Genomic DNA, 16,147 nt, shown 5'->3' with positions numbered 1-16,147 from the left:
ATTTACTATATTCTAATTGTAGTTCATTTTATTCATGGCTTTCAGAGGGGCAAGCCTAAACTCAACGCACTTTACAATAGATCTAATACCATATGGGCTCTAAGTGCCTTTTTTTGCAAGGTTTCCTCATTCTCACCACAGCAGTGTATATAAATATATACATGTTATTGTAAGTGATATTTTTACATCACAAAACTGTACTTTGAATGTCTTTTTTCATATAAAACCTATTATAAATTCATAATTTTTAATTGTGTGCATAGTGAGGCCTGGAGGGGAGGGGTGCAAAGCTGTAAGGTTTGTTGAAAACCTAATACCCTTTCACTATTCCTGAGAGAGTATGATGTGCACAGACCCTCGCCATTCACTCATCTCTCACATCCCCATGGTGCAAATGCTGGGTAAAGTTGGGAAACAGATGGTAGAGTTCCCAGATTCCTAGAAATATTATTACTGACATTCTTATCTGCCACTCCACTGGGAATTCTGACCTCTGCCTGCCCACTTCCCCAGCATTTCAAATCATTGAAAGGGCAGACTCTAACCCTCCACCACCACCACACCCCCCCCCCCCCCCACACACACACACACTTTGCCATCTTGGTGATTTCACCTGTACTATATTTTGGGGGGGGGGAGGGGAGCGTCATCTCATCCCTCGCCTCAGGCAGCAGATTCTCTTGAGCTGCCCTGGGCCCACCCAATAGAACTGTGCCAATATTTTCTCACGGGTCTTTTCCTCTCCAAGGTGAACCCCTAGAAAGTGACTATGGGCTAGTTGCATGACCTTCTGGTGATACAGTTTGGGAACTAAAAGTTGTTCTATCAATTTCCCCTCCATACTTCCCTTTATGACTCGGTAAAATAGGTCCTGTTTCATCACAAAATAAGGAGGAATAGGGTCTGTAACCCGTGCTTTTTGTCCACCCTCTGGATTTGCTCCTAGACCCACATAAAGGACTCATCTTCCCTCTGGGCCCACCTGAAGCTCCCTGGGTCACCCCCCTTCTCCCACTCAAAAGGACCAGGTGAGACATTCTGGGTGAAGTGCTATTCTTCCCCTGGCTCCAACCCTGGCACCTCAGCTACCTCTAAATTAACAGCATAACTATATTTGTCCTTTCTGCATTGCCTTCGCGACTTAGGTTTCTTAGAGACTTTATGATACAGATCTGGATCCTCCAAAGGAAAGAGTTTTGGAAACTCCAATTCTTCATTGTTTTGGTTGGACAAGCCCATTGTAAGCTGGTTCCAAAGGCTCTTGAAGTTTGGACAGTGTCATCCTATCACCATGGGAGTAGGGTATCCAAGGAAGAACTCCTACCTCAATTTTGTCTTGCTGACCGGGGTCTTTAGCTGTACCCAACATATAGGTTACTGCCAGAGATCCCCATGGATGTGTGCCAGGGTCACTACTTTGTCATAATCAATCTGGACTCGCTTCAGTATCTCTCTTTGAATGAGTATTTTTATACTCCCTGAGTCCACTAATGCCTAGATGGGAACCCCATCTTCCTCAACCGCAATCACAAAAGTAGAAGATCCCTGGCTGGGGACATCCACAAAATTACAAAAGTGTGGGGCCATGGCATTAATGTCCATTGGTTCATCTTCCTTGCAGGGGCAGTTTCTGACAAAATGGCCCCTTTCTGCACAGCTGAAACTTGGTGGCCTGGCTGAGGTTTGCGGTTGTGGTGAAAAGTCTGGCCGGAACGTCACTAATGGCTGTCTAGTCCTCTGGCTCTTAGGAGTCCGAAATCCTCTATGGGGGTTGAGTGGCTTCTCTGAGAACAGTGGTGTCTCAGGCATGGTCTGGGCCTGGTAATATGTCTCTGCTACTTCTAGTATCATTTCAACTATAAGGTTTGGGTGTCGGCAGACCTAGTGACGCATAAGCCACTCTAGATTGTCTAGGAACTGTTCCAGCAAAACTGTTTTGACTACCTCAACCTGGTCTTCCCTTCTGGGTGCAACCACTTCCAAGTGATGTCTTTAAGTCTGTAGAATAGGTTCCTTGGGTTTTCTCCAGCCTATATCACTTCCTGGCGAAATCATTGTTGGTAGGCTTCTGGGATGAGTCTTGCTTTCTCTAGAGCCTTGACTTTCTTGTATGTGACCTTCCCTTTCATATTGGTGGTCTGGAAGGCATCTCGACTAATCCCAGTGAGTAGATTCTCCTGATAAGTAGCCCACGTGTCCTCTAGTCAACCATCCAGTTGAGCTGAGCATTCAGAGTTTTTCAGAAAACCATCGGGGTCTTCTCCTGGGGTCATCTTAAGCAGTATTGATGACAAGGGTGGAGGATTGGTTACTGCAGTTTGTACAGCTTGTGCTATCTGGGTTATCGCCACATGCTGCTGCATCACCTATTCTTGCAGTGCCTGCTGATGATTAATTTGGGTTTGCAGGGCATTCTGAAGTTGCTGCTGCCCTGTAGCAAGGACCTGGATCACTTGCTCCATCTTCATTTTCTCCATCTCTGCTTCTTTCCACTGCCTCTAAACTGGGTCACTCTCCAGGGAAAGGAGAGGGAAAAAAAAACAAAAATTTCTGACATGTTTGATCCTGACTCACTGCTTGACCCCTGACTACACAGGCATGACTTAGCCCCCCCTGGCCTGTTATACGAAAGGAGGGTGAGTGGAACTGGAAGACCCCAGGAAAAGAAAAAAAACTCTGCAGTGCTTTTTCTTTCTTTCTGCTGCTGCTGCAGCTATGGGCTCCTGTTTGTGCTTCCCGCTTAAGCAGGACATCCCACTGTTGCCACCATATGTGGTAATTTGGTTGATAATGGCTTGGAAACAGCCAGAGAAAAGAGAAGTCAGATTCTGTCAGTTCCTTAGGTGCACTTTATTTACAGTGAAAAAATAAACTCAAAACAAATAATGCAGCTCACCTTAACTTTGGGTAATACACAGTCATACATAATAGGTCTTAGCTTACGGTGGGTCTCTGCCTGCTCCCCAGGGCCTGTTTAATCCTTCTAGGCCCTGAGTTCTTAATGCTCTGGTGAGGGGCTACTCCCTTCACCCATGATTCCCTGTGGGTTTGGATCTTAAGGAGGTCCGTACGAGACAGCTGTGTCCGGTACCTTAAGGTAGTCTGAGGGAGTTTCTTGTAGACTCCTTCACAGTTACGTTAAGTGACTAATTAACATTTTGAAAATTTTCTTCCTAGTGGAGATGATAATCTATATTTAAAAAAATGAGACGGGGTGGGTGAGAATCAAACTAGTAACTAGTTGCCCAGGAACCAATGCTCTTATCTTCTCAGATCAAGTAAGTGACCTTTGCAAACTCACAATTCAAACAGTAGCAAAGAAATACTATCTTTTACTAGCTCAGAGAATCAAAATCTATTTCCCACTACACAAACAATTCTAACACTGGCAAACAAATATTATCTTTTACTAGCTCAGAAAATCAAAATCTATTTTCTCGCTACACAAACAATTCCAGCACTAGCAAATAATTCAAACATTGGCAAAGAAAGCATACTATCTTAAAACTAGCAGACAATATAAACAGGCAGTAATAGTTTAAGCCTCCAAGAATTATTATTATTTTTATTTTGTCTCAAGATTTAAGTACTTCTTTCCAGCAAGTCCAAACTTACCATCATCAGATGAAGATTCCACTGGCAGCACTCTCTCTATTTATTTATTTATTTATTTATTTATTTATTTAACGTTTCTTTTATACCGATGACCGTTTGCACATCGCGTCGGTTTACAGCAAACACAAACCATTGGGCGGAGCCCTTACATAAAACAGAATATAGTGAGCTAGGTAACATATAACAAATGTTTGGGAGGAGCCCTTACATAAAACACACAACCACGGTTAGAAGCCATGGGTATATGATAAGTACTTGAACTATAACAATAACTATATACACAGTTGGTGCGCAGTACAAAATCGATAAGCAAGAGGCGTTCATACCAGGATATCAGTGTAACAGTATCCTCTGAATGTTCCTTTGCATATTTCAAGCAGGATTTAAGATGGACTTTTATGAAAAATGGCTTCCTCCTTGCCACCCTACCATACAGGTCAGATTTGTGAGTTGTCATATGCTCACTTTGACTAATTTTGGCCACAGAGGCTTGTAGTTGTTTCAAAGTTGCCATCGGCCTGTTGTTTGCCTCTCTAATCATTCTCCTTTTTGCCTAATCTGTTGCGCTCCCTGACCTGCCACGGCCGGGTTCACTCACTCCCGATGCCAGGTTCTGGAGTTGGCCCAACCTCGTTGGCAGCACAGGCAGCCATCTTCATGCCCATGCTCCTCCCGCACTCCCTGGGCCTTCCAGCTCCGTGGAAGGTCCAGGGAAGGCGCCGTGGAAGGCCTCCGTGGAGAGTTCCCCTGGGCCCGACCAGGCCTCACCTTCTGCCGCTTAGGGAGATGCTGCCATCACCTCTCTTCCAGCCTGTTGGCCCTAGGCAGGCGCGCGCGACTCTCCAGGATTTAAAGGGGCCACAGCAGGAAAGCCTCCCATGGCCCCTGCTGATGACATCAACCAGCTTCACTCTTTAAGGCAGGCTTCTACGTTCAGACCCTGCCTTGGCAACAGGTCTCCATGCTACTCAGCTGTGTGCTTCATTGCTAGTTCCAGTTCCTGTTCCTGCCTGCTCCTGTGTTCCAGTTTCAGCTCCTGCTCCATCCCTCCTTTCCTTTCAGACAGATCTCCTTCATTTTGACCTGGATTTGAACCTGACTGTGAACCTTGCCGCCTGCCTCTGACCATCTGCCTGAACCTGACTATGAACCTTGCCACCTGCCTCTGACCATCCACCTGAACCTGACTATGAACCTTGCTGCCTGCCTCTGACAATCTTCCTGGACCTGACTCCATACCATGTCACGCCACCCTGCTGGGACCATTCGTCATGGCTACCATCAGGTGTACTGCCCTCTGGTCAACCCTACGGGATCATCCACACAGAGGCCTACCTAATTCTAGCCGGTCCCGGTACCCAAGAGCTCAACCTGCGGGAAACAAGGGCTGGTATTGGTGAAGCTCCAGCCGGCCTCCACTTCCCGTATGGCCTCGCCTCCCGATGGTGGGGGCCTGTGGGTGCAGGTTTGTTTTTCGTTACCAAAAAGGATGGGTCTCTAACGACCATTTATCAATTACCGTGGGCTCAATGCCATAACTCCCAAGGATAAATATCCACTACCATTGATCAACGAATTATTTGATCGTCTCTAGGGAGCCACTGTCTTTACTGAGTTAGATTTAAGAGGAGCCTACAATTTAATCCACATACGTCCTGAACACGTCTGGAAAACCATATTTAATACCAGAAACAGGCATTATGAGTATCTTGTTATGCCCTTTGGCCTCTTTAATGCCCCTGCGGTGTTTCAATGCATGATAAATGAGATATTCCATGATCTTTTATATACCAAAGTCATTGCCTACCTAGACGATATTCTGATTTTCTCCAAGGACATAACTACTCATCACCAGGACGTCACCTTAGTGCTTCAATGTTTGCTAGATAACCATCTATACGCCAAACTGGACAAGTGTCTGTTTGTAAAGGAGAGTCTGCCCTTCCTTGGGTACACTGTCTCCAGTCATGGCTTCTCTATGGATCCCAGTAAATTACTGAACATTTGTAATTTTCCTCAGCCCATGGGCTTACGTGCACTCCGGAGATTCTTAGGTTTCGCAAATTACTAACAACATTTTATTGCAAATTACTCAGTCATTGCAGCTCCCCTTACGGCACTTACTCGTAAGGGAGAGGACACCAGGAATTGGACCCCTGAAGCAGTTTCTGCTTTTCAAGAGCTGAAAGAGGCCTTCCTACATGGTCCCTGCTCACTGCATCCTGATCCAAGTTGCCCTTTCATTGTTGAAGTTGATGCCTCCTCCATCGAAGCAGGTGCAGTTTTAAGTCAACATTCCTCTAAGGGCACTATGCACACATGCTCCTTCTCGCACAAGTTCTCTCCTACAGAACATAACTATAATATCGGGGATCATGAACTCCTTGCCATTAAGCTCACCCTGGAGTAGTGGCACTTCTTGCTGGAGGGCGCATAAAATCAGTTCACAATATTTACAGATCATAAAAAGCTAGAGAATCTTCAACATGCCCAGCGCTTAAGTGCTCATCAGGCCCGCTGGGCTCTTTTCTTTACTTGATTCAACTTTGATCTACAATATTGTCCTGCAGAAAAGAATTTACAAGCTGATGCGTTGTCCTACTTGTTTGAACCCGAAGACTCCCCAGAAGACCTCCAACATATTATTGACCTGGCCTGTATCTACTTGTCAGCTTCCATGACTGTGCCCGTTGGGAAGATGGTGGTCCCTCATAGACTTCGTGAAAAAGTGCTGAAATGGGCACACGATTCCCATATAGCTGGATATTCTGGGCATGCATGGATGTTGTCTGCTCTTCAGTCCTTCTACTGGTGGCCTACCATGTCCAAGGATACCTAAGCTTATGTGGACTCCTGTCCCACAGGTGCGTATCAAAAACCACCTGTGGGACAACCCTAGGGGCTGTTACAGCCATTGCCAGCCCCCAGGTAACCCTGGACCCACCTGTCCACTGATTCTGTGGTGGACCTTCCTGCATCTAATGGCAATACAATAATCTAAGTCTTAATGGACAGATTCTCCAAGATAGCCCATTTTATTCCACTGCCTAGTCTACCCTCTGCTCCTAAGCTGGCATGCCTGTTCTTCCTGCATGTATTCCAACTTCATGGGCTTCCTGAACACATTGCCTCTGACAGAGGACTTCAGTTTGTCACCCACTATTAGCCTTCTCTTTGCAAAAGGTTTGGCATATCCCTAGGATTGACCACAGCTTCCCACCCGCAGGCCAACGGCCAGGCCAAACATATGAACCAATCACTCAAGATGTTTCTGTGATCTTACTCCAATGATCAACAGGATAACTGGTCCCAGCTGCTCCTGTGGGCAGAGTTTTTCCATAACTCGCACGTCAGTACCTCCACGGAAGCATCCCCATTCGCAGTTGTTTACGGGAGACAACCACGGTCACCTTTGCTGATACCTCTTGCTGTTCCATCTCCAGCAGCTCAAGTGACTGCAGACGCCCTTCATGCCCTGTGGTACTGCACCAACCAAAAACTCAAGGAGGTGGCTGTCCATGCTAAGAAGTCTACCAATGCCCATCGAAGACCGGCTCTTGAGTTTCAACTGGGCGACAAGGTATGGCTTAGCACTCGCCACATTCATCTAAAACTCCCGTCGTAATGCTTTGCTCCCAGGTATTTTGGACTATTCCCAGTCACTTAACGCATTGATCCAGTAATTTATCAGCTTTGTCTTCCATCCATGTTGGGAGTCCACAACTCATTCCATGTATCTCAAACCACTGGCTCTTTCCTGGCCTTCTCGCAGAATTCCTGAGACATCGCACCTCATCTCTGAAACTGATACCCTCTACTGGGTAAAGGAGGTTCTTGATGTCTGAAGAAGAGGTCATCGCTGGGAATATCTTCTCTCCTGGGAGGGGTACGGCCCCAAAGAGAACTCCTGGGAGCCTGCTACTAATATTCTTGACAAAGATTTACTCAAGCAATTCCTCACTACCCATCCTGGTAAGCCCAGACCTCCAGGAGGGGGGCGTGGGGGGGGGACTGTTGCACGTCTCGGCCATGGCAGGCCCATGGCCAGGTTCACTCACCCCTGATGCCGGGCTTCCAGAGTGGGCCCGACCTCATTGGCGGCTGCGGGCAGCCATCTCCTCCCCACGTTCCTCCCGCATTTCCTGGGTCTTCTAGCTCCATAGGGTGTTCCCCTGGGTCCAACGTGACTCCCCTTCTGCTACTCGGGGAGACACTACCATCACCTCTCTTCCAGCCCGTTGGCCCTAGGCGCGTGCCACACATCTCTCAAGGATTTAAAGGGACCGCAGCGAGAAAGCCTCCCGCGGCCCCTGTTGATGATGTCAACCGGCTCCACTATTTAAGGCAGGCTCTGACGTTCAGAGTCTGCCTTGGCAACAGGTCTTCACACTGTCAGCTGTGTGCTTTGTTGCTAGTTCCAGTTCCTGTTCCTGCCTGCTCCTGTGTTCCAGTTCCAGCTTCTGCTCCAGCCCTACTTTCCTTTTGGATGAATCTCCTTGGATTTGACCCAGACTTGAACCTGATTATGAAAATTGCCACTTGCCTCTGACTATCCACCTGAGCCTGACTATGAACCTTGCAGCCTGCCTCCGACCATCTGCCTGGACCTGACTCCGGACCACGTCACGCCTTCCTGCTGGGACCCTTCATCACTGCTGCCATCCAGCATACCACCCTCTGGCCAACCCTACGGGATCATCTACATAGAGGCCCACTTAAGTCCAGCCAGCCCCTGTACCCAAGGGCTCAACCTGCGAGGAACGAAGGCTAGTATTGGCGAAGCTCCAGCCAGCTTCCGCTTCCCATTTGGCCTCACCTCCTGATGGTGGGGACCTGTGGAGGTTTCCCTCACAGGTGGTACCAATCCCACCTCAGGGCAAAGTCCACCTCCGCAACATAATCATCTAGTTTGGAGAGATAGATAACCTGCTCAGGGTTGGGTCTTGGTGGTGCCATATACCTTCCACTTCTTAATGATCACCTTGATCATGCTCTGAGGGATATTCAAGGATCTTGTAATATTTTCATTCATATCCCCAGATCTGTGCCATTCCATAATTTTGTCCTGGAGTTCTTTTGACAGTTCCTTGGTGCTCATAGTTAATAAACATGTGGCTAAAGGTGAGCCAATAGATGTAGTATATTTGAAATTTCAGAAGACATTTAGTAAAGTTCCGCATGAGAGTCTCAATGTTCCCCATGAGAGACTCCTAAGAAAATTAAAAAGTCATGGGATAGCAGGCGATGTCATTTTCTGTGTTGCAAACTGGTTAAAAGACTGGAAGCAGAAAGTAGGATTAAATAATCAGTTTTCTCAGTGGAGAAAGGTAAACAGTGGAGTGCTTCATGGATCAGTACTTAGACTAATACTTTTTAATATATTTGTAAATGATCTGGAAAGGTGGATGATGAGTGAGGCAATCAAATTTGTAGATGCCCCAAAATTATTCGGAATTGTCAAATTACAAGTGGTTTGTGACAAATTGCAGGAGGAGTTTGCATGACTAGAAGACTGGGCATCCAAATGGCAGATGAAATTAATGTGGACAAGTGCAAAGTGATGAACATAGGGAAAAATAAACCATGCTGTAGTTATACAATGTTAGGTTCCATATTAAGAGCTACCATCCAGGAAAAATATCTAGATGTCATAGTGGACAATACATTAAAATCATTGGCTCAGTATGCTGCAGCAGACAAAAAAGCAAACCGAATATTAGGCATTATTAAGAATGGAATGGTGAATAAATAGGAGAATATCACAATGCCTCTGTACTGCTCCATAGTTAGACCACCCCTTGAGCACTGTGTGCAATTCTGGTCGCTGCATCTCAAAAAAGATATAGTTGCATTGGAAAAGATACAGAGAAGGGCAACCAAAATGATAAAGGGGATGGAACTGCTCCCCTATGAGGAAAGGTTAAAGAGGTTAGGGTTGTTCAGCTTGGAGAAGAGATGGCTGAGGGGGGATATGATAGAGGTCTATAAAATCATGAGAGGTCTAGAATGGGTAAATGTGATAGGGATGTGAATCGTTTTCCATATCGTCTTAACGATAGAAATCGTGTGGCAGGGCAAGAAAATCGTCTTAGGCACGATTTTTTAGTTAAAAAATTGTTAAAAATCGTTTTTTCCGATTAGTGCGCACTAACTCGAGTTAGTGCGCACTAACTGGGAGTTAGTGCGCACTAACTGAAAATGATACAATTTGACACTTTTCAGGTCAGTTAAGGTCAGTTTAGGAATGAATATGTATTCCTATTGGCTGCCCTCTTATTTATTCATGTTACCAAGTTTCCTACTGACAGTATATGGGGGATGGGAAATGGAAACAGTTGGTAGCTTGACAAAACAAGTAATGTGATCAGTCAATGTGACTAGAACTTGTGCCCTAACCCTGATACCAGGGGTATTGTGATCTTCCTGCACACAGTGCCCTATCCCTATTAATACCAGGAGTGTTGTGATCTTCCTGCACACAGTGCCCTATCCCTAATACCAGGGGTGTTGTGATCTTCCTGCACACAGTGCCCTATTCCTGATACTGGGGGTGTTGTGATCTTCCTGCACACAGTGCCCTATTCCTGATACCGGGGGTGTTGTGATCTTCTTGCACACATCCCGATATCAGGGATAGGGCACTGCATGCAGGAAGATCACAACACTCCTGGTATTAATAGGGATAGGGCACTGCATGCAGGAAGATCACAACACTCCTGGTATTAATAGGGATAGGGCACTGCATGCAGGAAGATCACAACACCCCTGGTATCAGGGATAGGGCACTGTGTGCAGGAAGATCACAATACCCCGGAGGAGTGAGGGTCAGGCAGCTCCCCCCTGTCTGTGAAGCCAGCCTCTCACTAGTAATGCAGGGAGGGAGCTGTCTCAGACTTCACCATCCTCCCCCCCCCCCTTACCCACACACCATTCACTAGCTGGGACATGGGGGAAGTCAGGAGTGAGGGTCAGGCAGCTCCCCCCTGTCTGTGAAGCCAGCCTCTCACTAGTAATGCAGGGAGGGAGCTGTCTCAGACTTCACCATCCACCCCACCCCCCCCCCCCTCACCCACACACCATTCACTAGCTGGGACATGGGGGAAGTCAGGAGTGAGGGACAGGCAGCTCCCCCCTGTCTGTGAAGCCAGCCTCTCACTAGTAATGCAGGGAGGGAGCTGTCTCAGACTTCACCATCCTCCCCCCCCCTCACCCACACACCATTCACTAGCTGGGACATGGGGGAAGTCAGGAGTGAGGGTCAGGCAGCTCCCCCCTGTCTGTGAAGCCAGCCTCTCACTAGTAATGCAGGGAGGGAGCTGTCTCAGACTTCACCATCCTCCCCCCCCCCCCCCTCCCCCCACACACCTTTCACTAGCTGGGACATGGGGGAAGTCAGGAGTGAGGGTCAGGCAGCTCCCCCCTGTCTGCGAAGCCAGCCTCTCACTAGTAATGCAGGGAGGGAGCTGTCTCAGACTTCACCATCCTCCCCCCCCCTCACCCACACACCATTCACTAGCTGGGACATGGGGGAAGTCAGGAGTGAGGGTCAGGCAGCTCCCCCCTGTCTGTGAAGCCAGCCTCTCACTAGTAATGCAGGGAGGGAGCTGTCTCAGACTTCACCATCCTCCCCCCCCCCTCACCCACACACCATTCACTAGCTGGGACATGGGGGAAGTCAGGAGTGAGGGTCAGACAGCTCCCCCCTGTCTGTGAAGCCAGCCTCTCACTAGTAATGCAGGGAGGGAGCTGTCTCAGACTGGTATCAGGGTTAGGGCACTGTGTGCAGGAAGATCACAACACTCCTGGTATTAATAGGGATAGGGCACTGTAAGAGATGACTGTAGTAGATTGAATAAAGATCTGATGTTTCTGCTCTCCTCACACCAAACAAAAACAACACACAAGCAGAGAAGCCCTTCTTACAAAGCTGAGCTAGTGAGTTAAGTAGGAGGAAAAGTAAACATACTGGTGCCAGTGTGGCTACTTAAAAAATACACTTACCAACAATACAATTACATATATTTGAACTGTGTACAGTTCCAGCCAGGACCACCTTTCTAAAATGCACAGTGATTGGCAAATTCAACATGCACTAGCATTTCAGGTGCCTGCTAACAAAAATAATAAACAAACAAGTTCTAGTCACGTGAGTGCTGATCATTACATTACTTTTTTTGTCAAGCTTCCAACTGTTTCCATTTCACATCCCCCCAACCATATTGGTAACATCAATAGATAAGAGCACAGCCAGCCAATAGGAATACATACATACATATTCATTCCTAAGTGACCTTTACTGACCTGGGAAGTGTGAACACTTTGTTTCATTTTCTGTTGGTGTTCGTTAGTTTCCAGTTCCATTTCCCATCCCCCCAACCATCACCTCAGTGGTAACCTTGGTAATATCAATAGATAAGAGGGCAGCCAGCCAATAGGAACACATATTCATTCCTAACTGACCTTCAGTGACCTGGAAAGTGTTTATTTGTATCATTTTCAGTTAGTGCGCACTAAATCGAGTTAGTGCGCACTAACGGGGAGTTAGTGCGCACTAACTCGAGTTAGTGCGCACTAACACGATTTAACGATTTTTAACGATAAATCGTTAGAATTTCTATTGTATCGTGTTCTATAACGATTTAAGACGATATAAACATTATCGGACGATAATTTTAATCGTTGAAAAACGATTCACATCCCTAAAATGTGAATCAGTTATTTACTCCTTAAGATAATACAATAACCAGGAGGCAATCCATGAAGTTAGCAAGTATTGTCATTTAAAATAAATCAGAGAAAATTCATTTTCAGTTAATGTACAATTAAGCTATGGAATTCATTGCCAGAGATTGTAGTAAAGGCAGTTATCATAGTAGGGTTTAAAAAAGGTTTGGATAAGTTGACTTAGGGAATGGCCACTGCTTGTTGCCAGCATTAATAGCATGGGATTTGTACTTGCCAGGTGCTTGTGTCCACTGTACTGGATTGGCTAAAATTAGGCACACTGTTTTAATCATATGCCATGTAACCGCACATAATGAAAAAAACCTTGTTTTTTTCTTTTTACTTTGCAAACATAATCAACCCACAAAGGAATAGCGCTTATCTTATTTTTTTTATTTATTTAAGCTTTTTATATACCGACAATCGTTGGGAACATCTTATCGGTTTACAGGGAAAATAATGCAGCAACAGGCTTTACATGGAACACTTAATAAGGGTAATAATATTAGCGGGAATCCAAAAACAGGAGAGGAGGTGTAATGCATAATTGACGATGATGGTTTAAGAACATATATACATATTTTGTCCATATTTTTTGTTATGACAATTTCTACTTGTTGCAGATAAAAATGCTGTCATCCAAAGGACCTTGCACTTTGGATGACAGCATTTTCCATTTGCAACAAGAAGAAGTTGGCACCAGCCATCTTTACGTTCCTACTATACTTTGATATAAGATGAATGCAACAAAAATATGGGCAAAATTATAAGTACTATCCCTTTATGGCAAAGTACAACAAAACAAAAAAAAAAAAAAGACGTTTTTCCTTTATGTGTGGTTATGTGGTATAATGATTAAAATAGCATGCCTAAGATTAGCCAAATCTGATAGGACCTAGTTCAGTGATGATTTTGCACATTCCTAATACCACTAAAACAGCTCAGAGAAGAATTTTTTTTAGAGAAAACAAGGACATGAGCATTTGTAGATTTATTTTTTGTGATTGTTGTCATCTCTATGGGCAAATTTACTTGGTGTGTGCTTTTGAAGGTATTTGGTTACACCAGAGCTTTAAGTATTCAGGATCACTACAGATGTACAAGGAAGATGGGCACTTTATTTATTTATTTATTTATTTATTTATTTATTTATGCATTTCTTATATACCGTGAGTCAGAACACATGATTCTATCTTTACGGTTTACAATATAACTAAAAAACAAGTAGGAAGCAGAAAATACAATAAAATGGATAAAACAATAAGAATAATTAATTAAAATTAAATATAGTAAACTAAAACTAAAATCTAAGATAAGATTAAAATAGTTAAGAAATAAATAGATAAGAAATAGCATGTGGATTCCAACTTTCAGTGGTATTTTAAGTCTTAAAACCATAGGCTTCTTGAAAGCACCATGTTTTCAAGTCTTTCTTAAATCATTTTAAATCATCCTGCATTCGCAAATCTGGTGGCAAACTGTTCCAGAGTTTCGGTCCTGCGACCGAAATTGCCCTTTTTCTAACTTCACTCAGGTGCGCTGATTTTATATTTGGTATCGTTAACAGTCCTTTAATGGAAGATCTGAGATCCCGTTGAGGCACATGCAGCTTGATGGTAGAATTCAGCCATTTATCCAACCAAGCAATTCAATTTCCATATTTTTATTTCTACGTCATTTTCTAAGGAATTTTGGAATATATTTTTAATTTGGCATCTGTAGTGTAAGATGTGTGGATATATGAAACAAACCCTACTTTAATGAATACTCACACACACATACTCTTTCAAAATTACAACATGAAGTCTTTACAATTTACAGGATAAATACATAATGAAGCAATGCCTGATTCACTATGCTTAAGAAGCTCATAATGAGTTAAAGAACAGGCTAACCTTAGAGGCATACATATAAACTTTAAAGTATTGTAACTCACACTCTCTCACTTCTCCCAGTTCATTATATTTTAGGAAACAATTTCTTTTTGCTAAAACTGACAGCACCTGTGAGCTCGCTCCCAGAAATTCATGCCAACAGCACTTTTGAAAGGTTATATTGAACTGCTGAAATTCATATTATTTTTCTGGGTGAATTATATCTGTATATTTCCTTACCAAAAGTGTCTCAGTCCCAACATTTATTTTTTTTACAACAACCTTAAAAAAAAAACAATTAACCTATATATTTTTGCTTTCATTGCATTGCCTATAGTATTTTTTTTAACTCTGGTTATTGTACAAATCAATAAAATAAAGTCCAGATGGTGATCAAACCCTTTTAATCTACACTCTTGCATTAACTCTTTGGTTCATAAAACATAGAGTCTGGGCTCTAGAGGATTATAAATGAGAGTGTTTAGGCCTTAATTGTTGCACTGGAAGTGGACCCTTGGCCTGGTGCAGGATTGGTACAGCCCTCTGGTCAGACCCGGAGAGCGCCTGCCACCAGGAGGCGGAGCACAGGAGGAGACAGAAGCTAGCTGGAGCTTCGCCAATAGCAACCCGGGGTTCCCTCAGGTTGAGCCCTTGGTTTCCCGGGCCCCTGGTCTTAGATGGGTCTCGCAGGGTCTCCTAGAGAGGAAGCAGAGGGGAGTACCCACCATGAACAAGAGTGTGCGGTCGATGTCCAAGCAAGAATGTCCAGAAGTCACAGGAGGCCAGAACAGAGAGTCTGAGTAGATAGCGAGGATCAAGGTCAGAGTATCAGTCCAGAATGGTCAGCCGAAGCAGGGGTCAGTACCTGTAGTCAATCTGGGAGTAGTCAGGCAAAGGTCAAGTTCCAGGCAGCGATCAAGAGTAGTCAGTGGACAGGCAGAGGTCAGTTCCAGGCAGCGATCAGGAGTAGCCAGTGAACAGGAAGAGGTTGGATCCAGGCAGCATGCAGACAAGGTCAGGGGCAAGCAAAAGTCAGTACCATGAGGTCAAAAGGGTACTACCAGGAATGGAGAGATGAAGAAACAGGAGACACTGGAACAGGCAAAGTAGAGAACACCAGAGTGTATGACCTGATTGCCAAGGCAAGGAAGTGGTGTCTGACCACTTCCTTAAGTCCTGCTGTCAATCAGGGCAGGCTGCGGAGGTGGGAGCCGCCCTTGGCCCTTTAAGAGTCCAGGCGATCTGCGCGCGCATGCCTAGGGGCGGGGCCGATGCCATGGAGGACACCGAGGCCTGCCGTGAGGCCTAATCAGGAGACTGTGAACAGGGGAGCCGGGACACTGCGAACTGGCTGCAGAGGAGGAGGAGGAGAGCCCAGAGCTTGTAGATGGGAAAGCAAGGTGATCAGGGCCGGCCGGGATGCGCAACATTACTACTGGTTGCAAGGAATAGTTCTGGAGCAGTCTACCTGCAGGAAAGAATGAGAAGAATCCCAGAGAGAGATGGAAAAATTCTGCAGGAAGCAAATTTGTAAACCGAGAAGTAATGAAAGTCTCCTACATGTTCATGCATGAATCTATTGCACCTAGGCTATTATAGTTCAACCTGCTGCCCCACGTCAGCCTTCTCTGAGCTAATAAATCAATGCAACCAAAGGAAGAATCTCTTCAGACATTTCTAGGATTTCCATACAATACCTCTCGAACATTTCCTTGGGTGATATTACAGGGGGACTTCTCAGGAAATTACAAAGTCATTGAATAGGAGGCAGTGTTATATTGAGGGCTGGCTAATTCTTAAAAGGCCAAAAAGAGAAAATGGTCAGTTCGCCAAATGGAGAAAGGTTGTTAGTGGAGTACCACAGGGATTGGTACTGGTACCTAGACTGTTTAACATATTCATAAATGATCTGGAAAAGGAAACAACACATGAAG

The sequence above is a fragment of the Rhinatrema bivittatum genome, chromosome 2 (assembly GCF_901001135.1).
Source record: "Rhinatrema bivittatum chromosome 2, aRhiBiv1.1, whole genome shotgun sequence".
In the NCBI taxonomy this organism is placed as follows: domain Eukaryota; kingdom Metazoa; phylum Chordata; class Amphibia; order Gymnophiona; family Rhinatrematidae; genus Rhinatrema; species Rhinatrema bivittatum.
Note: the sequence above shows the minus strand (reverse complement) of the source record.